The sequence below is a fragment of the Lepus europaeus genome, chromosome 11, assembly GCF_033115175.1.
Source record: "Lepus europaeus isolate LE1 chromosome 11, mLepTim1.pri, whole genome shotgun sequence".
In the NCBI taxonomy this organism is placed as follows: Eukaryota; Metazoa; Chordata; class Mammalia; order Lagomorpha; family Leporidae; genus Lepus; species Lepus europaeus.
The window spans coordinates 43391593-43415742 of NC_084837.1; the positions used below are offsets into that span (position 1 = coordinate 43391593).

General features: G+C 42.4%; 1 protein-coding gene and 1 pseudogene across 8 annotated transcripts in view; one reads left to right on the forward strand and one right to left on the reverse strand.

Annotated features, from left to right (window-relative positions):
• Positions 1-2309: 2309 nt before the first annotated feature.
• Positions 2310-24150, forward strand: part of HEATR5A (HEAT repeat containing 5A) — a 136333-nt gene continuing 114492 nt past the window's right edge. For 6 of the 8 annotated variants that reach the window (XM_062205309.1, XM_062205314.1, XM_062205313.1 and 3 more), the window contains exons 1-2: positions 2310-2492; positions 5880-6001. The gene's annotated coding sequence lies outside the window, so the exon portion shown is untranslated. Of the gene's footprint in view, positions 2493-5879; positions 6002-23795; positions 23814-24150 lie in introns of those variants that run through there. The other 2 variants (XM_062205310.1, XM_062205311.1) reach the window with 2 other exon arrangements.
• Positions 13191-23879, reverse strand: LOC133770468 (mitochondrial import inner membrane translocase subunit Tim23-like; annotated as a pseudogene).

Below are 24150 nucleotides of genomic sequence, written 5' to 3' on the forward strand. Positions count from 1 at the left end.
AAACAACAAATGCTGGCACAGATGCGGGGATAAGGGTACCCTAATCCACTGTTGGTGGGAATGTAAACTGGTACAGCCACTGTGGAAGATAGTATGGAGTTATCTCAGAAAGCTGAATACAGACCTACCATATGATCCAGCCATCCCACTCCTGGGAATTTATCCAAAGGAAATGAAATCAGCATATGAAAATTATCTATACTCCCAATCATTTCAGCTCAATTTATAACAGCTAAGATATGAAATCAACCCAGATGTTCATCAATAGAAGATTAGATAAAGAAATTATGATATATATATATATATATATATATACACTATGGAATACTAAACAGCAGTAAAAAGTTGAAGTCCTGTCATTTGCAACAAAATAAATACAATTAGAAACCATTATACTTAGTGAAATAAGCCAGTTAGAAAAAGACAAATACCATATGATCTCTCTGATCTGTGGTAACTAATATAATACCTAAAAGATAATCTATAGGAGCAAAACTGACACCTGAAGATGTAATGATTTTGAATAGCTCTTGACTGTCAAGGAACAATGTTTTTCTTTTTCATTTGTCTCTGTTCTTTTTTTCTTTTTTCCTCATACTACTTGGTGAACTCTCTACTTAGTGTGGGGTTAAACTTATGAGTATAAAATTAACTGAAAACTGACCTTTGTAAAAATTAAGAATGGGAAAGGGAGTAGGAGGAGAGAAGTGTGAGAGTATGGGTAGGAGGGAGGTGTGGCGGAAGAATTACTGTGTCCCCAAATTTGTATATATAAAATGCATGAAGTTTGCATTCCTTAAATAAAATTTTAAAATACACTATAAAAAAGAATAGATTACTACATGTTTAATAATATAGAAAATTTTGGATCCATACTAATAATAGTACATTAAGTTTAATGAGAAATAAGATATTTACAAGCACCTTAAAAATTTAGTTTCAAAGAATTCCCCCATACTTTTTAATTACAAAGGGGAAAAGGTAACTTTTTATATACCACTTTATGAAAGTAATGAGAGAAATTAAAATCATGCCACCTGTCAGAATGCAATGAGAATAAAGTATCACTTCTGTGACAGTTCTGTCAAAGATACCTAGCCTGAGTCTACTCAGGAGTAAATATCAAACAAGCTCAAAGTTATTGCTGTTCTGCATAAATAATTGGCCAGTTTAGCCCTGTAGTTAAGATACTGGTTAAAACACCTGCATCTCATACCAGAGAACCTGGATTGCATATTCATTTCACCTCCTGACTCCAACTTCTGGTAATGCACACCCTGGGGGACAGTTAATGATGGCTCCAGTAATTAGGTCCCTGCCACCTACACAGGAGATCTGTATTGAGTTCTTGGTTCCTGGCTAGGACTGTTGCCAGCATTTGAGCGAGTGAATCAGCAGATGGGAACTCTCTCTTTGCCTCTCAAATACAAAAATGGTAAGGATATGTAAGGTAAGGGAAGACTGAGTTTGCGTTCCAGATTGAAGGCAGCTAAAGATACAAGTACACTACTCGATCCTTAACTGAGTCCTTTACCATAAAGATCATCATTGGGACAACTGGTAAAGAATAATGTATCAAATAACCGTTTTTGATTTAGATAGTTATATCATGATTATGTAGAAGGTGCTTAGAGACAATGTGGCATAGTGTCACTGTCCGCAACTTAAGTGTCAAACAAAAAGTTCTTTGCTCTTTGTACTGTAGTTGCAACTTTTTTGTAAAGTTCAGATTGTTTCAAAATAAAATTTGAAAAATTACACTGAAAATGCTGAGCACAGTTGGAAAACGCACATGAGTCAGAGCCAGCTAGCCTCAGTTCTGCCATCGGCTTAGAGTGTGACCTTGAGCAAGTCACTTCAGGTCCTTAAGTCAAGGCTCTCTGGGGTCCCTGCCTTATGGGACACCCCAGCACCTCCACCCATTGCACTTGGTCCTGCCTGGATTTCTCCAACCTCCTGCTGTGTCTTTGCCTTCAGATGCCCCGGTGCTGCACCCACGGATTCTGGCTGGGGTTAAAAACTGACGAAAATAGCTGTGGCCGGAATCTCCGGACTGCAAAGCTGTTGTCCTGGCCTCAACTTGGCCCGCAGACGTCTCCATCGCTCTTTCCGCAGTGGAGCAGTCACGCCTGCCAGAGTGGGCGTTCGATGGCTCGGCGACCGGCTGTCGGGGCCTCGGACTGGCGGCGCGGCGCAGGGCGCGCTCCCTGCCGCCAGCTCCCGCGGTGCTCGTCCGTGCGAGCCCAGCGACCCCGCCCCGCACGCTCCCCGCCCGCGCCGCTGCCTCGCAGTCGCCGCCGCCGGCAGGTCCCGACGCTGCCGTGCTGCACCCCAGAGCCCGGAACGTGGCGGGACCCGGGCGGACGCTGAGCCGAGGGGGAGTCCGGCAGGCGAGCAGTCGGGGATCCCGGGAGAGGGGCTGCTCGGGGCGCTGAGAGGGGCGGTGTCGGGGCTGCCTGCCTGCCGAGAGGAACTCGCACGGGGCCCGCACAGTGAGTTGGGAGGCTCGGGGATGCTGGGGGTGGTCGAGGCTGCGACGTGGCCGCCGAGGAAGCTGAGAGCCCGCGTGCGGTAGCGGCTCAAGGGGTTGGGTGTCGTGGCCCCAGAGGCCACAACCCGCCCCGGAGGGGCTGACTGGGGCGCGGGCCGGCCGGCGGCCACTCCGGTCTGTCCTTGCTCCCGGGCTGCGGGAAAGTCTGGCTTCAGCCGGGCACAACAGGTAGGCGTGAGTGGCGGGCGGCGGGAGCCCCAGACGCCGGGAGTGCGGGGAAGGTCGAGCGGTCGGAGCCCGCCTCGCCCGGCTCGCGGCTCCCGGGACCCGCCCTTCGCTGCGCCGCGGGTCGGCCCGGAGCGGGGCCCTAGCCCTGGCTGCGGGCGAGGTTTCCAGAGGCCAGCAGTGGGGAACGGACGTCGCCTTCCGTTTGCAGTCCCTTCCTGAAGGAGAGATAAGCGTTTGCCTGCGGTACCCTTTGCTTGGGAGAACACCTCCCTGTACTCAGCCAGCACGTATGTCATTGCCAAGTGGTTATCAAGTCTTCGGAAACTTTATAAAGCGCTTCGTGGTACTTATTAACCACGAGCTGTGGACATCTCTGGCAGGTTAAAATAATTTTCTTAACCGTCAAGACAGGTGATAGTTCTATGGCTTGATATCTTTTATTAAGGGTCATGATTGTTCTGTGTGCATTCATGTCTACTCAACCCTTTTTGTGCGCAGTTTAGGCGTCTTTAAGGAACTAACATCCAGGAGGAGATCTTACAAGTTTAAGGAGGAAATAATGGAGGCTGCAAGTCCAGTTAACTTTTAGAGAAAATATTCTTGGTGAGATCCCTGGAGGTGTAGGGAATGAAGAAGTATCATTAAGGCCAGGCGTTAGATGGAGGAGAGAGAATTTTCTCCTTTTCTTTCTTTCTTTCTTTTTTTTCTTTTCTTTTTTTTTTTACAGGCAGAGTTAGACACACAGAGAGAGAGAGAGAGAGAAAGGTCTTCCTTTTCCGTTGGTTCACCCCCCAAAGGGCCGCTAAGGCCGGCGTGCTGTGGCCGGCGCGCTGCGTTGATCTGAAGCCAGGAGCCAGGTGCTTCCTCCTGGTCTCCCATGCGGGTGCAGGGCCCCAAGGACTTGGGCCATCATCCACTGCACTCCCAGGCCATAGCAGAGAGCTGGCCTGGAAGAGGAGCAACCGGGACAGAATCCGGCGCCCCGACGGGGACTAGAACCCGTGGTGCCGGCGCCGCAGGCGGAGGATTAGCCTGGTGAGCCGCGGCGCCGGCCTCTCCTTTGCTTTTCTGAACATTTTAGAAATTTTGACTTTGAGAAAGTGATTTTAGATAAGCGTTGAAACTGAGATTTGTCTTACATGTTAATGCTATCGGTTTTTTTTTTCTTGTAATAAAATAGGTAAGCAGTTGGAGAATACTGAAGGTTGGATTTGTTGTGCTTTGGAATGCAGTTGTTTGTACAAATAGCTACAGAATAGGAATAGTCTTTTCTCCTGAACTGAAAGGAGACCTGCATTCTAGCTTAAACTTCTCCACTACTATTTATGGGATCTTCAATTAAGCCACTCCCCATCCTTTTCCTTTATCATTGTATCTGACTTCAAATAATGATCATTTAAATTACTGACTATATTTATTTTCTATGGAACAATTATTTTTCATTTGCTTTTATCCAACAAACTTACCATCTTTTCATCCAGCTTTCCTTTGAAACAGTCAATGAAGTAGTTTACAAAAAACCTTTATGAAACTTTTTTTAATATAAAAGATTTATTAATTTATTTGAAAGTCAGTTACACGCAGAGAGAGGAGAGGTAGAGAGGTCTTCCATCTGCTGGTTCACACGCCAGTTGGCCTCAACGGCCAGAGATGGCCAGAAGTGTGCCGATCCAAAGCCAGGAGCCAGGAGCTTCCCCCAGTTCTCCCACGCAGGTGCAGAGGCCCAAGGACTTGGGCCATCTTTTACTGCTTTCCCAGGCCATAGCAGAGAGCTGGATTGGAAGTGGAGCAGCCAGGACTTGAACTGGTGCTCATATGGGATGCCAGCACTGCAGGTGGTGGCTCTACCTGCTATGCCACAGTGCTGACCCCTATGAAACTTTCTTAAGTATGAATAAAATGAGGGATAAAATTCTAGATGTTTTAAAAAACTTTACCTTCATGATTTTATTTTACCTATTTTTAAAGATTTATTTATTTAATTGAAAGGCAGAGAAATCTTCCATCTACTGATTAACTCCCCAGGTGACTGCAGTGGTGGAAGCCAGGATTCAGAAACTTCATCTTGGTCTCCCACATGGGTGCCAGGGGCCCAAGCATTTGGGCCATCCTTTGCTGCCTTCGCAGGCACATTAGCAACTGGTTGGATCAGAAGCAGGGCAGCTGAGACTCCAACCGGCACTCCAATATGGGGCGCAAGTGGCAGCTTGTGCCACAACGCTGGTCCTGTGGGTTTTAATTCTAAAATTATTTTATTCTGAATCCTGGATAGCCAATGTAATGACATCTGCATTAAAAATATCCTATTGAGTCTTGTGTGCTTTGTTAATTATCCCATAGTATAATTGCATGGTTTGAACAATTTAATGAGACCATAGTTCTTCTATATAAAAAGCACTTTCCCTTGTTAAGACAAAGAGATTGTTATTAAGCCTCACTTAAGAAATGAATTAACTGGGGCCCCAGGAGTTCTTAAACACTTGCCTATGTCTTTTAACTGGATCCATCATCCAGTTCTAGTGTTAAATCTTTTTGATTAGAAGAGGGGTCTGTGGTCTAGTGCTGTGACACCGGCATCCCATGTGGATGCTTGTTTGAGTCCTGGTTGCTTTACTTCTGATCTAGTTCTCTGCTGATGGGCCTTGCTAAAGCAGATGAGAATGGCCCAATTGCTCGGGCCCTTGACCCATGTGGGAGACCTGGAAGAAGCTCCTGGCTCCTGGCTCTGGGTTGTCCAGCCCTGGCCTTGCCACCGTTTGGGGAGTGAACCGGCAGATGGAAGATCTCTCTTTGTCTCTCCTTCTTTCTCTCTGTAACTCTGCCATTCAAATAAATAAATCTTCAAAAGAATAGGGGTCTGTAACCCACAGGCTGTGGATCAAATCAGTCTTGCTGGTAGCTTTCGCAGGTCAACTTTGATTTAAACATTGCCAAACTCATGTTTATGTATTGCTTATGGCTGTTCATGCAGTGTTAGGAGTAGTTGTGATAAAAACTGTGGTCAAATAAAGCCTAAAGTATTTACTTTCTGGTCCTTTACAGAAAAAAGTTGTAGATCCCTGAATTACTATTCTGAATACTTAATTCCCAAATCAGTTGGAGGAAATAATAGGTTAATTTAGTTTTAATTCTTAACTTTGCTTTCTTCTTATTGTATCAGGTACATGTAGGATCTATAAATGTTTCTGGATCCTAGACAGGGAAGAAGGGCATGGCTTTTCTGCTACATTTTCCTGGTATCTATAATTTCATCAACTAGTCTTTTGGAAGGCTAGTGAAAGGGTGAGCACTTTTATGTTTTTCTATCATCTTTATAATTTTGAGTTTTAGTTTGTATCTGGAATGGAAAATGTTATTCATTTAATAAACTTTTGAAACATATTCATGGTGTTTATCATAAGCAGCAATAAATTACCTTTACTCAAAATATTTTTTTTTTATTTTGAATCTTGTGACACACCAGTTTGGCACAAGGTCAGGTTATTATTTAAAGTGTAACTAAATAAAACCCTGTGTATTTGTACCTTAACCAAATAGAAAATTAGTCTCTAAATAGATACTCCATAGATTGAAATGGGACTTTGTATCCTTGAATCATGTTTGGGCTTTCTCTTTTAATAGTAATATCTTGGAAGATACTTGTTTTTAGAAAAGAGGCATATGTAGCCATATCAAAGCACTATATTAATTCCTTACGTCAGAAATTGATTTTGGCTATGTGATACAAAAGAAGGAAAACTTGGAGGAGGTGATAATTCCAGATATTTAAAACTGTATAACTTTGCTAATCTTAAAACTGTGGTGTGGTACTAATTTTACCAAATAAAATGTTTTGTGTGTATATTTTTTCAGTATGTAAGGTAATTGTCTTTATTACCCAAGTTATGCTTCTCTGTGGTTAAGTATACAACAGCATTTATGTCCTTTTCTGTTGCATTTTAAGTTTAATATATGGAATATATGCATATCTTTGTGTCTGTACCTTATTTAATATAGGTAATACATTTTTTATGATAGTATAGTTACCCATTGAAACAGCAGAAGTTTAAAAATACATATTTTGGGAGTAAATCAGGAAAAAAAAGTTATATAAAAATTCTTTAATGTTAGTTCCAGAGTCCAAAAGGCTCTGAAAAGTTTTTTTCTTTGCTCATTTGGTAGCAAAACATGGCCTAAGTGACTGCAAAGTGTAGCTATGATTTGTCTCATCTTATGTGAATGTTTATCTTTTTCTGCAGAAATATCAATTAGTTTAATTACGGGGTACTGCCCCAGACCAACTGGGGAGTTCGATTCAGTACATTTTTAAAAATTTTTTTTAAAAATTTTTTGACAGGCAGAGTTAGACAGTGAGAGAGAGAGAGACAGAAAGGTCTTCATTTCCGTTGGTTCACCCCCAAAATGGCCGCTACGGCCATTGTGCTGCAGCCGGCGTGCTGTGGCCGGCGTGATGCGCTGATCCGAAATCAGGAGCCAGGTGCTTCCTCCTGGTCTCCCATATGGGTGCAGGGCCCAAGCACTTGGGCCATCCTCCAGTGCCTTCCCAGGCCACAGCAGAGAGCTGGCCTGGAAGAGGAGCAACCGGGACAGAATCTGGCGCCCCAACCGGGACTAGAACCCGGGGTGCCGGCACCTCAGGTGGAGGATTAGCCAAGTGAGCTGCAGCGCCGGCCAGATTCAGTACATCACATGTCCTTCGTATTATATGCGTGGGCCATGACAGTGGCAGGGTAATACAGAGTTTCTCCCAGGAGCTGTCCTTGCAATCTAGCTGGACATCTGACAGAAGTAGTGTCTGCCAAGTAGTGGGGCCTCAGGAGATCATAAGTAGAACTAAATTCTATTCTGTAAGGTATATTGTGGGTAAAAGTGGGAAACAGGAGTGGGCATTTGGCACAGTGGTTCAGAACGCTGCTTGGGACGCCTGTGCCCCATGTTAGAGTGTCTGGGTTTGAGCCCTGACTCTACTCCTGATTCTAGCTTCCTGCTAATGCACACTATGGGAGGCAGCAGGTGATGTCTCAGGGAGTTGGGTCCCTGCATGCATAAGGGAGACTAAGATTGAGTTCCTAGCTCCTGGTTTTAGCCTGGCTCAGTCATGGCTGAAAGGGCATTTGAATAGTGAACCAGATGATGGGAGATCCCTGTTTCTTTCTGCCTTTCACATAAATGAAAAAAAGAAGTGGGAACTGCGAGGAAGAGCCAACTTGCCAGCCCAGCGAGTGGATTGAGGATGTGGCTGAATGCTAAGCCAGGATGTAAGAGCCAAAAACCAAGGAGGGGGAAAGAATTCTTAAAGCAGACAGGCCCTAATGGCTAAACTGCAAAGTCCTGGGTGGCAGATTGGGAGAGCAGCAAATAAATGGGTGGAGTTATTTTGGAAACTGAACAAGGGTTGCTGGCCTCCTATGAACCTTGTTGTACTGGGGCAGTAATGGAATCTTATACACTTTGCTCTTGAATAACACCATATTGCTGTGCTTATTAAAATATTTTTAGGAAGTAGTGTTTCAGTCTTTTCCATCACTGTTAGCTACCTTCTCTGAATTCTTACTAGTCTTGATAGATTTATCCTTTGTTCCATCCTAGCTGGATTCTGGGGAACTATCCTTGCCAGTCATTGTCTAAACAAAGAATGAATAGACGTTGAAGGATTTATGTCAGTAAAATCCATGAATTATCTAAAACAATTAAATGCTGTGTAGACTTTGTATTGTCTTTCACTTCCTGTTACTAAATTCTCAACTAGGTACTATGTAGTGAGATTGCCAGGTAGTGACTTTGAGATGAGTGTGGTGAGAGATTGGAAAAAGAGTAAAACTTCTTAAAATATGCCTCTGGGGGGCGGGCACTGTGGCACAGTTGGTTAATCCTCCACCTGTGGCAAGGGCATCCCATATGGGCGCCGGTTCTAGTCCCGGCTGCTCCTCTTCCAATCCAGCTCTCTGCTATGACCTGGGAAAGCAATAGAAGATGGCCCAAGTCTTTGGGCCCTTGCACCCACATGGGAGACCAGGAAGAAGCACCTGGCTCCTGGCTTCTGGTTCGCGCAGCTCTGGCCATTGGCGGCCATTTGGGGAGTGAACCAATGGATGGAAGACCTTTCTCTCTGTCTCTCCCTCTGTAACTCTACCTCTCAAATAAATAAATAAATAAAATATTTTTAAAAATATGCCTCTGGCATTCCTGAATGTCCAGAATGAAACTTCCTTTCCCAGGGAGGTAGAAGAGTTGTATGAAATGAAGAGCGAAAAAATTGTCAGCAATGTCCAAAGACTAAGCTAATTCATTTAGTGCATGCTGATTTACCGTCCACATGGAAGGGACTCTCTAGAAGCTTTTGTCTCTAGAAAACCAGAAGACCTAGCAGTTTAAGATAGATTTATTTATTTGAAAGAGTTACAAAGAGAGATAGAGACAGAGTGAGAGAAGTCTTCCATCTGCTGATTCACTCTCCAGATGGCCTGAATGGCTTTGCTGGAGCTGAGCCGATTTGAAACCAGGAGCCAGGAGCCAGGAGCTTCTTCTGGATCTTCCATGTGGGTGCAGGGGCCCGAGGACCTGGGCCATCTTCCGCTGCTTTCCCAGGCTTATTAGCAGGGAGCTGGATCGAAGTGGAGAGGTCAGGTCTCAAACCGGCATGCATATGGGATGCCAGCGCTGCAGGCTGGGGCTTTAACCTGTTGCGCCACAGACCTAGCAGTTTAACAGAAAGCCTCAAAGTATTCGAAGACCTAAGAGGAGAGTGAAGTGGTAACAGAAACAGCAAAGCTGGGAGGATTAGGTGCTTCAGCAGCTATGGCAGTAGCTTTTAGTAACAGCCATGATTGGACACTATCAGAAGGCTCCAGTTTTTGAAGAATATGGACATGAAAACTATACAGAGGTGGGCATTACTGTCTTTCTTCACTTAAATAGCATTTTAGCATTGGATAAATTTCTAAAGTCATTGTCTTTTGTAAAATGAAAATACTATCTAAATTTTAGTGTTAGAAGATGAAGTGAGATAGTGAGTTAAAGGTTTTAATAAGGAGATTCTTTTTTTTTTTGTATTTTATAATTTTTTTTTTTTTTTGACAGGCAGAGTGGACAGTGAGAGAGAGAGAGAGACAGAGAGAAAGGTCTTCCTTTTGCCGTTGGTTCACCCTCTAATGGCTGCCGCGGTAGCGCGCTGCGGCCAGCGCACCGCACTGATCCGATGGCAGGAGCCAGGTGCTTCTCCTGGTCTCCCATGGGGTGCAGAGCCCAAACACTTGGGCCATCCTCCACTGCACTCCCTGGCCACAGCAGAGAGCTGGCCTGGAAGAGGGGCAACCGGGACAGGATCGGTGCCCCGACCGGTACTAGAACCCTGTGTGCCGGCGCCGCAAGGCGGAGGATTAGCCTGTTGAGCCACGGCGCTGGCCAATAAGGAGATTCTTAAAAATTACTTATTCTGTTTCCTATTACTGCCTTGTTAGAGTTGGTTCCTATTGCTCAGTCTCTCCCCACCAAGAGTATTCCTTTTTTTGTGCTAGAGGTTTTCTCTTCTGTAATCTGGAAGGAGAATGCCAGAAACAGCGTTTGGCCAGCTGGGGCTCCCATTGGCAATCTCTCGGACTTCCATTGAATTCAGCTTCTGCTTTAATTCCAGAAGACTCTGAAAAGTTTTTTTTTTTTTTTTTCCCCTCATTTGGTAGCAAAACATGGTGTGAACTTCTGCAAAGGTATTTATAGTCATTATTTATTTATCCCATCTTAGGTGAACATGTCTATCTTTTGCTGCAGAAATATCAAGTTAGGTTGATTACAGGGTGCTGTCCCAGACCAACTTGGGGTTTGACACAATAGATTGTGTATGTCTGCTGTATTATGTGGGCGGACTATGGTAGTGGTAGCCAGAAGGCAGAATAATAAGTGTTTTCTCTCATCCCTAACAGTAACGTGCAGTATTTTGGAAAAAAAGGAAGTGTGCAAAGTCGCGTCCCACCTCTAGCTGTTCCTCACTCCACTTTTATATAGTCCTTGTTTTTATAATTCCTGTTTCTTTTCTATACCACTCTAACTTCTCAAGCTGCCCATCTGTTCTTGGAGCTGTGTATATTTGCTCTTCCTATTATCTTGTATTACACAGTGGTGAGAAGCAACATTCTTGCCATTCCTACCACATTTGCAGGAAATATTCTTGGAATCTTGGTACACCGAATGTGTTTTCATTATATTTTAAAGTAGTTTATTAGTGCTGTGCCTGGAACAAGTTATAAATTAGATTTTTGTGGTGTGAATTAGGAAATAAAGATTTGATTGTATGGGAATTTATATTCAGAATTCCAAAAGTTGAATTTTAAAATTTATGATACAAAAAGCCATTTTTAGTTTGAAAAGAATATGTATGTAAAACTCATTCAGAAGTATGAATAACACAAATTTTTATGTGATCTCATAGATATAGGATATATTAAGTTAATTTAAACTGTCTTTTCTTTCTTTATTCATATTCCAGGAGAAGCTTAGAGAAGATTCTGTTGGTATTTAGAATTGTGAATGTTAGATAATTTAATATAAAATACTAATTAGAAATGGCCTCTTAAATAGAAATATGAAATTGACTTGTTACATGTCTTTCTACTTCTAATTAATGCTTTTATGGTATGAACAAAAGGAGTTTTTAAATGTTTTGAAGTGTAATAGTCTTTTATGATGAATACTTCAAGGATTATGCTATGCAGAACAGCAAATCTGCATGATTCATAGCAGTATTTAAAAAAACTGGGCAGAGGGAGGTAGGTGTTGGGGGAGAGATCTATAGCTAACACATGTTAAGAAATGTTAAAATACATATCTGCATTGGAGTTATGGGGCAAAACACTGGTAAGGAAAACAGCCAACTCAACTGTTTTCCAAAAATCTCCTCACTTGGATTCTTCCCCACCTCAAAATACTTGTACTCAGTCTCTGGCACTATTCTTGTTCTACAAAGCACCCTTTGGTAAACACTATTTATCTGTAGTTCTTATTCTTAACATATTTATTTATTTGAAAGGCAGAGTTACAGAGAGGCAGAAGCAAAGAGGGAGAGAAGGAAAGTGGGGGAGGGAGGAGAGAGAGAGAATGTTCCATCCACTGGTTCACTCCCCAAATGGCTGCAATGGCCAGAGCTTAGCCAATCCAAACCAGGAGTCTAGAGCTTCATCTGGGTCTCCCACGTGGGTGCAGGGGTACAAGGACCTCGGCCATCTTCTACTGCTTTCCCAGGCCAGAGCAGAGAGCTGCATCAGAAGTGAAGCAGGGGCCAGCACTGTGGCGCAGGGGGTTAACGCCCTTGCCTGAGGCGCCTGCATTCCATAAGGGTGCGGGTTAGAATCCCGGCTCCACTTCCAATCCAGCTCTCTGCTCTGGCCTGGGAAAGCAGTAGAAGATGGCCCAAGTCCTTGTGGGAGACCCGGAAGAAGCTCTTGGCTCCTGGCTTCGGATGGGCACAGCTCCAGCCATTGTGGCCAGCTGGAGAGCGAACCACTTGAAGATCTGTCTCTGCATTTCTCCCTTGCTGTAACTCTACCTCTCAAATAAATAAATAAACCTTTAAAAACAAAAGTGTATTAGCAAACCTCCTTTGGGATCATGACTGTCTACTGAGGGAAGACTTTCTTAGCAACATAGCAAGCATGACCTGATGCTGTGTGTAACTTGTGAGTTCCTTTTTTGTAACCCATAATTTTGCAAAGCTTGAGTCTCAAATGAGAATCTGAGGTCAGGGTAGAATGATCTAGCATCTTTCTAGATTAACACGAATTATTGTTATTTTTTGGAGATTTTTGGATTTTAAGATTTACATGTTTCCTGAAGTACGGGAGTTTTTCTTGAGAGTTGCGGGTTTGTTGTTTCTGTTTTTGGTTTGTTTATGTTTTTGTTGTTGTTGTTGGACACAATATTCTAGTCCACTACTTTAATGGTTAACATGAAACACTGTGAGGTTTAGTGTCAGCTCCACTGCAGGAAATTCCTACCTTACCTGTTAATACCACCAGTAGCCCTTCATTTCAACACCAACAGGGATAGTTTGTTTTGGCCTGGCTGGGACAGTAAAGGACAAGAATAACTTTTACATTATAGTCAGATACATATTTTTAGTAGGAGACACCCATCTATGTTGGAGTTACACCATTGGTTCTGTTTTCACCCTTTATTTGGAATACAGGGCATCATTAGTGAACATTAAGTGAACAAACTTGGTGATAGAGTGTTACAGTAAGGACCTGAATTCTGGAAATCAGTGGTTTTTTAGTCAGGCAGGTAGAAGAGAGAAGTGCAACATCTTCTCCAAAGGAGAAGAGAACCACATTACTTAGCCCCACCAAAGGGTTTTGGCTTCAATGTGTAAGGGCAAGAAGAAGTGCCAGTCTTTGTTAACCATCCATGATCTTCGTCACAGCAAATCAGTATCTCCAGTTTTTCATAGATAGCTGTAAGTAGAACAACTCCAGACTGACTGCTAAACTGATCTGGTGACAACTGAGGTGTCCTCCTCCCATGAGTCGGCTGCATCTTCAGAGCGACTGCTGCAGCAGGAGCCTTTCCTGTGCTCCCAGTTACAGAGTGCACAGAGGCTGGTCAGAGTGTGTCCTGCCAGACCGCCTGTGCATTCATACAACATGCCCGTCGTGGTTCCCGCTGCTACTGTGTTGAGGTCATCTTCTGCCCCTCGAACTTTCTCAGTGTGCTATAGAGCAAAGCCAGAGATCCTAGAGTATTAGCCCAAAATGCCCCTTGCCTAGTCTCCTTGTTCAAACTCTGTACGTTTCTTGGTTTGGACCAGGCCGTGTTCTGGGTTTCCTTCGATCCTAGCCAAAGACCGTTCACTGCTCCCAGTGCAGCCCCTGTCATGCAATATCCTCCAGTGGTAAAGAAGGCCAGTTCGAATCTGCCCCAGGTTTTTATTAAACCCCATTGAGAACATAAACTCATCTGTGTCCTGCACAAGATATCATGGATCCACATTTAAATAAGGAGAAAGAGGTTTCATTCCAGTTAGTGGGACGCCGACCAGATCCACCATGCGAGTGACCTGCTCTGAAAAAGCCAACCAAACCCCTTGTGGTTTTGTTGCTTCCTCCACCGCCCTCCACGTTGTCGCAACCAACCTTCAGTGTGTTTCCCGCCACTGGCTCCGGCCGCCACCTGCTCAGCCGTTGCTTCTCAGTCACAGCGGGGAGACCCGCAATCCCACTGCCTCCTTCACACGCTGACCTTCCAGACTCCCTGAACAAATCTGAGAAACTGAAGACTGGATACTGAACTCAGGCTGTAGTAATATCTTTTAGAAGAAAGTCAAAAGTAATTGAGATAGCCGGCGCCGTGGCTCAACAGGCTAATCCTCCGCCTGCGGCGCCGGCACACTGGATTCTAGTCCCAGTCAGGGTGCCGGATTCTGTCCCGGTTGCCCCTCTTCCAGGCCAGCTCTCTGCTGTGGCCCGGGAGTGCAGTGGAGGATGGCCCAAGTGCTTGGCCCTGCACCCGCATGGGAGACTAGGAGAAGCACCTGGCTCCTGCCTCCGGTTCAACGCCGTGCACCGGCCGCAGCATAGCCGCGGCCATTGGAGGGTGAACCAACGGCAAAGGAAGACCTTTCTCTCTGTCTCTCTCTCTCACTGTCCACTCTGCCTGTCAAAAAAAAAAAAAAAAAAGTAATTGAGATTTAAGTATGAGAGATACCAAAAAGCTCAACACATTTCCATTTACTGCTTAGTAACTTCCATTTTGTTAATTATTCTTTTCAGGTCTGAAAGGAAAAACTATAACAAATCAATCCAATAAACTTATCTTGTGTTCGATGTTCTCTTTTCCCGCCTTAAAATGGTAAAAATCATTTTAAGAAAGTATCAAAATAGATCTCTAAACTCTAGGTGGAGAAAATTATGTTAGCATTTTCTGTTAGGACTGGCATAATTAGCAGCTTCTATCTCATTCAGCAGTATTTAAACATACATGTTAACTCTGGGCTGATGAAGTCACTGAACATGATAGAGCATACTAGAAAGAATACCAAGCAAAATACAAACATTAGTCTCCCATATACTGCACCAGATCTTTGAAGACTGATTATGGTACTGATTGTGAATGGCTATTATTCAGCCTTTTTTTTACACTTTACCAATGGCAATTTCATATAATTCAACTCACTGGGAGCTTAGTGATTCTTGAGCTTTTCCCTTAAACTAGCATTCTAACCAATAAAGGGATTGGTTTTCTTATAGAAACATTATGCTTAGAATTTCTTTGAATTAACATTTGTGTCTCAAAATTTTTTTCTAATGCATAGTAAATCCTTTGTATTTTAATATAGTGTTTTAAATTAATCTCAGAGGAAAATTTTTAATATTTGATCATCTAGTAATATGCTCATGTTTATTCTGTGGACACCCGGCTGGGGTTATGCTAGCTTGAGAAGCATGATTTGGATAGTTCTTTAGTGCCTTAGGTCTAGTTCACAGTGCCTAATTGACATAGAAGACCTCAGGGATAAAAGTTATGACTGAGTAACTAGGAGTCTCATATACAAAAAGGACAGGCAGTTTTTATTGAAGTAAATAGCACCCCAGAGAAACATGAAGTCTAAAAAGATCTAAGGGCCTTTATAATTCAGTTCATTTATTGGCTCCAGAGTAAGCACAAATAATATTCGGTTGTGAAGTAAATGAAATTAATATTCTTGTGCACTTTTAAAAAATACAGAGTAAGTGATCAGAACTGGTGCATGTTAATATTTCTCCTTAGAGCAATTTACTTAGATTTGGAAGTTAATTTTGTGCTGGCAGCATTTTGCTAATAGTTCATACTGTGTTACATTTATGGAGATTCATAATACACATTAACCTTATTAAAAATCCTCAGAAATCTTGTAAGTGAAAATTATCTTAATGAGAGATCCTCAAATTTACTGAAATGGTGTGTTTTTTAAAAAAAAATTTTAGAAAGTTCTACTTATTTATTTGAGAGACAGAGCTCAATCTACTGTTTACTGATTTGCTCCCCAGTCTCCTGCAACAGCTGGGCTTGGGTCAGGTGCAAGCCAGGAGCCAGGAACTCCATCAGGATCTCTCATGGGAGAGGCAGGAACCCAAGTTCTTGGACTATCACTTGCTGTCTCCCAGGTGCATTAGCAGGAAGCTGAATCAGAAGCAGGGACAGGGCTCAGTCTCAGGCACTTTGATATGGGATGCAGATATCACAATGCCCCCAACTCTGCTTTAAAAAAATGTTTGTAAAATAGTTTTGTTTGAATGGCATCGAGAAACAGAGGTACAGATCTCCCAGCTGTTGAATCACTCCCAAAGTACCAGTGATACCTGGAGCTGGGCCAGGTGGACCTTAGAAGCCCCTAGTTCAATTTGGTATACCCACGTGGGTGGTAAGGAGACAAGTACTTGAGCCGTCACCTGCTGCCTCCCAGGATGTGCATTAGCAGGAGACTGGAATTGGAAGAGGAGTATGTGATGCTAGTGTCCTTAGCAGTGTCTTTTTTTTTTTTTTTTTAAGATTTATTTATTTTATTTGAAAATCAGAGTTACACAGAGAGAGAGAAGGAGAGGCGGAGATAGGTCTTCCATCCCCTTATTCACTCCCCAATTGGCCACAGTAGCCGGAGCTGCGCCGTTCCGGAGCCAGGAGCCTCCTCCGGATCTCCCACATGGGTGTAGGAGCCCAAGAACCTGAGCCATCTTCCTCTGCTTTCCCAAGCCACAGCAGAGAGCTGGATCGGAAGTGGAGCTGCTGAGACTCGAACTGGCACCCATATGGGATATGCAGGCAGTGGCTTGATCCACTACGCCATAGTGCCAGTCCCCCTTAGTAGTATCTTAACTGCTGTTCCAAAGCCCATCCAAGTCTAAGCCTTTTTTTTTTTTTTTTTTTTTTAAGATTTATTTGTTTGAAAGATAGAGTTACAGAGATGGAGAGACAGAGAGATCTGTTTGCTGGTTCACTCCCCAGATGGCTGCAACAGCCACGGCTGGGTCAAGCCAGAGACAGGAGCCTGGAACACCATCTGGGTCTCCCATGTGGGTGGCAGGTGCCCAAGTTCTTGGGCCATCTTCTGCTATTTTCCCAAGTGCATTAGCAGAGAACTGGATCAGAAATGGAGCAGCCAGGACTTGAACTGGCACTCATATGGAATGCCAGCTTTGCAGGCAGCAGCTTAACCTGCTGCACAACAATTCTGGCTGCTGATCTAAGCCTTTTTTTGTTTTGTTTTCTTTTGTTTTTCCTTTATAAGAAAACTGGCTTCTAGGATGTTTGAGGGGTTGATTGGACTAAAGAGTGACGGCATAATATATTGTAATTAAAGATCATATATGTAGAGTCACATTGCTTAAGTTTATGACCAAGTTCTGTGTGAACTTAGGTACTTAATTTGCTTCAGTTTCCTCATCTACAGAATAGTGATAATAAAAATAGCTGCTTCATGGACAGTTTATAGATATTCAAGAAAATAAAAGTAAAGCTTGTAGTGCTTAGACTGTAGTGAATGATCAGTGAATATTAGCTGCTGTTGGGCTGGCGCTGTGGCATAGTAGGCTAAGCCTCCGCCTGCGGCACTGGTATCCCATAGAGGCACTGGTTTGTGTCTGGGCTGCTCCTCTTCCAATCCACTGTCCGCTAATGGCATGGGAAAGCAGTGGAAGATGGCCCGAGTGCTTGGGCTCCTGCATTCATGTGGGAGACTCAGAAGAAGCTCCTGGCTCTTAGCTTTGGATTGGCTCTGATTCTGACTGTTGTGGCCATTTGGAGAGTGAACCAGCAGATGGAAGACCTCTCTCTGTCTCTCCCTCTCTCTATCTGTAACTCTGCCTCTAAAATAAACAAAGGCTATAATTATTTCATCAGTAAATGGTACTGGGAAATTTGGATGTTCATGTGCAGAAGATTGAAACTTGACCTTCCCTGCTCACCTATCTCCCTATACAAAAATCAATCCAAAGACGTGAAGCAGAGGCAATACTTTTTTGAGAAAGACCCCAGAAGCACAGACAACAAAAGCAAAAATAGACAAATGGAATTACACCACACTAAGGAGCTTCTGCATAGCAAAAGAAACAACAGAATGAAGAGACAGCTGACAGAGTGGCAGAAAATATTTGCAAACTATGTATCTGACCAAGGATTAATATAAAAAATATCTAAGGAACTAAAAAAACTCAACAGAAAAAAATCAAACATTGCCGTTAAGAAGTAGGCAGAGGGCTAGGCCTTTGATGCAGCAGTTAAGTTGCCACTTTGGATGCCCACGTCCTGTATCAGTCTCTAGACACAAACTGTGGCTCCATTTGGAATCCAGTTTCCTGCTAATGAAGCACCCTGTGAGGCAGCAGGTGTTAGCTCAAGTACTTGGATCCCAGCTACCCATGTGGGGGACCTGGATTGAGTTCAGGGCTCTTGGCTTTGGTCTAGCCCAGCTCTGCCTGTTGCAGGCCCTTAGGGAGTGAATTAACACATGGAATATCTTACTACCTTCCCATCCTGCTTTTCAGATAAGTAAACAAAAAAAATTTTTTTAAAGAAATGGGCAGAATGTGAATATTCGTTCGTTTCTCAGAAAAAGAAATACAAATGGTCAACAAATATATGAAAACATGTTGAGTATCACCAACTATCATGGAGATGCAAATAAAAACTACAATGAGCTATCATTTCACTCCAGTTAGAATGGCTGTTAACAAAAAGAAAAAAATAAATGCTGGTGAGGGTGTGGAGAAAAGAGAACCCTTCCATCCTCAAAAACTAAAGTAGATCTAGCATATGACCCAGCTATTCCACTTCTGGATATATATCCTAAGAAAATGAAATCACTGTATGAAAGATTCACATATTTCCATGTTCATTGTACACTATTCACAAGAGCCAAGATACTATATATAAACACAATGTAATGTTATTCAGCAATGGAGTCCTGTCATTTGTAGCAACACAGATGAAACTGAGTAAGCTAAACACAGAAAGACAAATACCATATTCTCATGTGGAAGTTAAAAAAGAATTGACTGAACTTAGGACAGTGATTACTGTTGGGAAAGTTAGGATGAACAGATGTAGAGGGAGGCTGGATAATGGGTACCAAAACACAGTTGGAATTAACAAATTCTGATCTTCTGTAGCACATTGAGATGACTATAGTTCACAATAATACATATAAACAGCTGGAGAAGAGGAGCTGGTAGGCTGTAAACACAGAATAAGGAAATGGAAAGGCTGGTTTGATTGGTTTATGCTCTATTTCTGAAAATATACCATGTCCCATAAAAATGTACACATATTGCCTGTTGATCAAAAACATTTTCAAATAAAATAGCTAAAATTTTGTTAGTGCCTGGCATTACAGTTGGATCAGTTGTATGAAATCTGTTTTTTGAGTAGCAACTAACTGAAAAATATTTCAGTATTACTGCTGTGTGTTTATTTTTTTAAAGATTTATTTTTTTGAAAGGGAGTGGCGAGAGATTGATCTTCCATCTGCTGGGTCACTTCCCAAATATCTGCATCAGCTGGAGTTGGGCCAGGCTGAAGCCAGGAGCCAGGAGCTTCATCTGGGTCTTCCTTGTGGGTGCAAGGGGGCCCAAGCACTTGGACCATCCTTTGCTGTTTTTCCAGGCTCATTAGCAGAGAGCTGGATTGAGAGTGGAGCAGCTGGGACGAAAACCAGCTCCCTATATGGGATGCCAGCATTGCAGGCAGCAACTTAACCCATCAATGCCACAATGCAGCCCTCTGTTTATTTTTAATAAACTAATCACTTTATAATCTCAAACATAAGAATGAAAACTAAGAGAAAACTTAGAATAATTATTCCTCAACTATATGTAGTGTTGTGGTTACATTAAAACAGTCATTAGTGTTGTCTGCATTTATGTCTGTCTTTCTAAAGTAAGACTTCAGGGAAGAATAGGAGCATGTAATTTGCAAAGTACTTGCTTATCACATTCACAGTGCATATGTGGATCTCTCAGGTGCATTTTAGACAGGGGTTTTAGACATGAGATTACAGTTAGGGACTACTTAGTTCCTTTGAGTAATTTATATGAGGAATGTATTGAGGGCATTAGAGATAACTTTATGCCCTGATTATGATCTGAAGCTTTTCACTGAATTATTTATTGTCACATTGTGTTAGCTATTTTGCTTCTTGATAGATCATTTTACACTACAGTATTGCTGTTGCCTAAGGGAAAAAAATCCCTTTAGCAGTCCTAATGACCTTTATAAATTACCACCAGAAAGGGGCATTGAATTCTTAAGATAGGATTTTGATTCATCCTAGTGGTTACAGGAAAGTTTCTCTGTGGTGCAGAGGCACTATTTTTTTTTTTTTTTAGTAATCATAAATATTGGGTGCAAGCTTGCTTTTCATTTTTTTTTTTTTTCAATTTGTGTTTCTTTTCATTTGATTTAAAAAGCAGATAGACAGGGAGGGAGATAGAGACACAGAAAGAAAGAGGTCTTCCATCTACTAGTTCACTCCCTAACTGGCTGCAATAGCCTAAGCTGCGTTAGGCCGAAGCCAGGAGTGCAGTGTTCCATCCAAGTCTCTCATGTGGGTGTCAGAGACCCGAGTATTTGAAGCCATCATCTGCTGCCTCCCAGCTTGCATCAGCAGGAAGCTGTATTGGAAACACAGAAGCCTGGATAAGAACCAGTACTCTGATATGGGAAGTGGGTGTACCATGCAGCCACTTAAGCCATGGTGCCAAATGCCTGCCCCATTCTTTCGTCTTCTAAATACTTAGTAGGTTTCTTCCAGAAATTATTTCTCTAGCATTTATTAACTTTATTCTTAATTGTGAATATTTTGGCCAATTTACTTTGATACTTATAGGAAAGGAGGGTTTTTAAAGCCAGAATTCATGTTGTCTCTATAAAAATGAATTTTAGCACCGTAGTTTATATTTTTCTTTGTTTATTAAAAGTGAGTTTTTTTAGAATAACCTTTGTTGTATTGTTGTTTTAAGACTGTTAGAGCCAAGTCATGGGTAGTGTTAGGTAAGCAGGTAGCACTGATTGGGAAGGTACAACCCAGATGGCTAAAATAGCACACACAGGAGAAGACTCGCTAGGTGAAAGCTGACCTTTGCCCCCTGGGGTAGTGTCATAGAATCAGGAATATTGGCAAGCCAAAGGACACAGGTGAGATAAAGAGTGGGAGTTGAAAAATTTGAAAATCCATGAAAGTTAAATAAAAGCATAAATAGAAACTCATAGAGGGGCCAGCACTGTGGCATAGTGGGTAGAGCTGCCACCTGTAGTGCTGGCATCCCATATGGGAGCCGGTTCAAGTCCTACCTGCTCTGCTTCCAATCCAGCTCTCTACTGTGGCCTGGGAAACCAGTAGAAGATCGCCCAAGTCCTTGGGCCCCTGCATCTGTGTGGGAAAACTGGGGGAAGCTCCTGGCTTCAGATCAGTACAGCTCCAGCTGTTGCAGCCAATTAGGGAGTGAACCATCAGATGGAAGGCCTCTCTCTCTCTCTCTCCCCTTCTCTGTGTAACGCTGACTTTTTTTTTTTTTTTTGGACAGGCAGAGTTAGACAGTGAGAGGGAGAGACAGGGAGAAAGGTCTTCCTTTACCATTGGTTCACCCTCCAATGGCCACTGCGGCTGGCGCACTGCGGCTGGCACACCGTGCTGATCCAAAGCCAGGAGCCAGGTGCTTCTCCTGGTCTCCCATGGGGGTGCAGGGCCAAGCACTTGGGCCATCCGCCACTGCACTCCCGGACCACAGCAGAGAGCAGGACTGGAAGAGGGGCAACTGGGACAGAATCCGGCGCCACGACCGGGACTAGAACCCGGTGTGCCGGCGCCGAAGGCGGAAGATTAGCCTATTGAGCAGCGGCGCCGGCCAACTCTGACTTTCAAGTAAAAAAATAAATCTTAAAAAAAAATCATAGAAATTGGCAAATAATATAAGATAAGGCAGGCTAGGGTGTGACTGTGGTTTGCTGGATAGTCCCTGCCCATTTAGATTCAGTCATTTGTTTGGTTGTGAGAATAGGACTCAGCTTTTCACGTGCAGTCTTCTCAGGTTTACATGTTAACAGCTGGCTGTATTTTTCAGTCCATTGCAGGCGAGATTTATCCAACAGCAAACCTGATTGTGACTACCATCTTTTAAAGAGGGTCTTTTCAATTATGTGATAATTATGATGAGCTGATACTCTAGGTAATTTTATACCAGTAAATTGTGGGAGAAAAGAAATGAAAGAAATGCCTTCTCCATATCTCCTATATGAAAGTCGAATACATTTTTACTTATTGGCTTCTTTTTAAAAGATTTTACTGGCTTTTTTTTTTTTTTGACAGGCAGAGTGGACAGTGAGAGAGAGAGAGACAGAGAGAAAGGTCTTCCTTTGCCGTTGGTTCACCCTCCAATGGCCGCTGCGGCCGGCGTGCTGCGGCTGACGCACCATGCTGATCCGAAGCCAGGAGCCAGGTGCTTCTCCTGGTCTCCCTTCTTTTTTAAAAGATTAAGATTTGCTTAAAGGACTATAAGGCATGTAATTTAAAAATTTTATTGCCTGTAACATATTACCTATATTTCTGTGAAATTCCAGATGTTTATATTTAGCTTGGAATTTTATTCATTTACTTTTTTTTTTTAAAGAGACATCTTTAAGTTAATTTGTGTATTCGAAAGGCAGAGAGAGAGAGAAGGAGAGACAGAGAGAGAGAAATATCTTCCATCTGCTGCTCTGCTCCCCAAATAGCCACAGCAGCCAGGGGTAGGCTGGCCAAAGCCTGGAGCTTCTTTCAGTTCTCCCACTTGGGTGCAGAGGCCCAAGTACTTTTCAAGGCACATTAGCAGGGAGCTGGATCAACTGTGGAGCTGTTGGGACACATAATGGCACCCATATGAATGCTACGCCACATCGCCAGCCTCTTCATTTACTTTTGATACATTAGCAAATGGGAGTATCCATGCTTTGTGTTTGAGAAGTCTTCAGAAGTTCACGGAAATGCAGATTATGAAAAAACTACATATATTTCAAAAGTTTTTATACCAAAATAATCTTATATTTTAATTCAATTTTCTACCAACTATTTGAGGTACCCTTGGTGCCATCTCTTAATATTTCTGATGATACCTGCTATTCTCAATAGCAGTAATACGTTTTTCTTTAACTAATTTTAAAAATGCTTTATTAACAAGTAGTACTAGTACATCTCAGTGGGATGTGCAGTATCTGAGCACATGTATATAGGATGAACTCATCAAGTCAGGACAACCAGTATTTTCACCTCATATTTTCACTATGGATGGAGCCTACCAGCTCTTCAGTTCTTTTACATTTTGTAATATATTATTGTGAGCTGTAGTCATACAGAATAATGCTTTATTTCTTAAAGCTAGATTGTTACTTCTGTCCTTACTTAAAATTTTCCTACTTATTATTGTGATCTTTTTAAAAACCACAGAAAAGTTGAAGAATAGTGAAATGATGACTCATATACCTACTATTTACAGTCACCTAGTAAACATTTTGTTTATTGATTAATTTGCTTAACCACTTGAAAGTGAGTTGAACTGGAACACTTGCTTTACTGCTTATACCTGAATATGTACCTTCTTTTCTTTTTTTGTTTTTTTTTTTTTTGAGTATTTACCTTCTTAAAGTAAAAAGTTCTGTCCTATAATTACAATGCCATCTTATAAATTTGTGTGTGAATGTGTGTATCTATGTGTATATGTATACACATTTATGATATAGATGTATTCTGAAAAGAGTAGAGTGTACCTAGGGCAAAAAAAAAAAGAAAAGAAAAAACAAACCTCTCTGTTTTCTATTGAAGACATTGGATCTGGGTTCAAGCAGTTATGTGTGTTGGTACAATTCCTGGGCAACATTTGTCCAAGTACCTTAAAAAAAAAGTTTGCTTTCACAACAGAGCTCACAAGATAAGGAGAGTATCTCCTGGTTGACATAAAACTCTCCTTAAATTCCTAGCCTAAAACTATAAGCAGTATCTTTGTTAGACTGAGTGAGGAACAAATGCTAATAGGCAAAAGTCCCTCTGTTTCAGGTTTGGAGTTCCAGGTAAATGACAGGAAACATACCTAAGCCCAAGGACATGGTAAGTTCCACTACAGAATTTTAGTAGGAGGTCTGGATATTTAGTCATTTGTTGATACATATCCATGTTACCTAATACTCAGTGTAACTCACTTTAAAATTTGCAGGATTTTAGTGGAATCTGTTTACCATATTTTTGCATATGAATGTCATTAATCCTACTTTATTTTGCCTGTCCACTCTTAAAAAAGCAGAACAGAATACAGAGGTGGATTGTGTGTCAGTGTTAACCAAAATTTATTATTGGGATTTTCCCAAGCTCACAATAGAGCAGTTAAAAAAGATGTATGCATTTCATTATGCTTTCACTTTTCTGTGGAAGATTTCTGGTATTATGA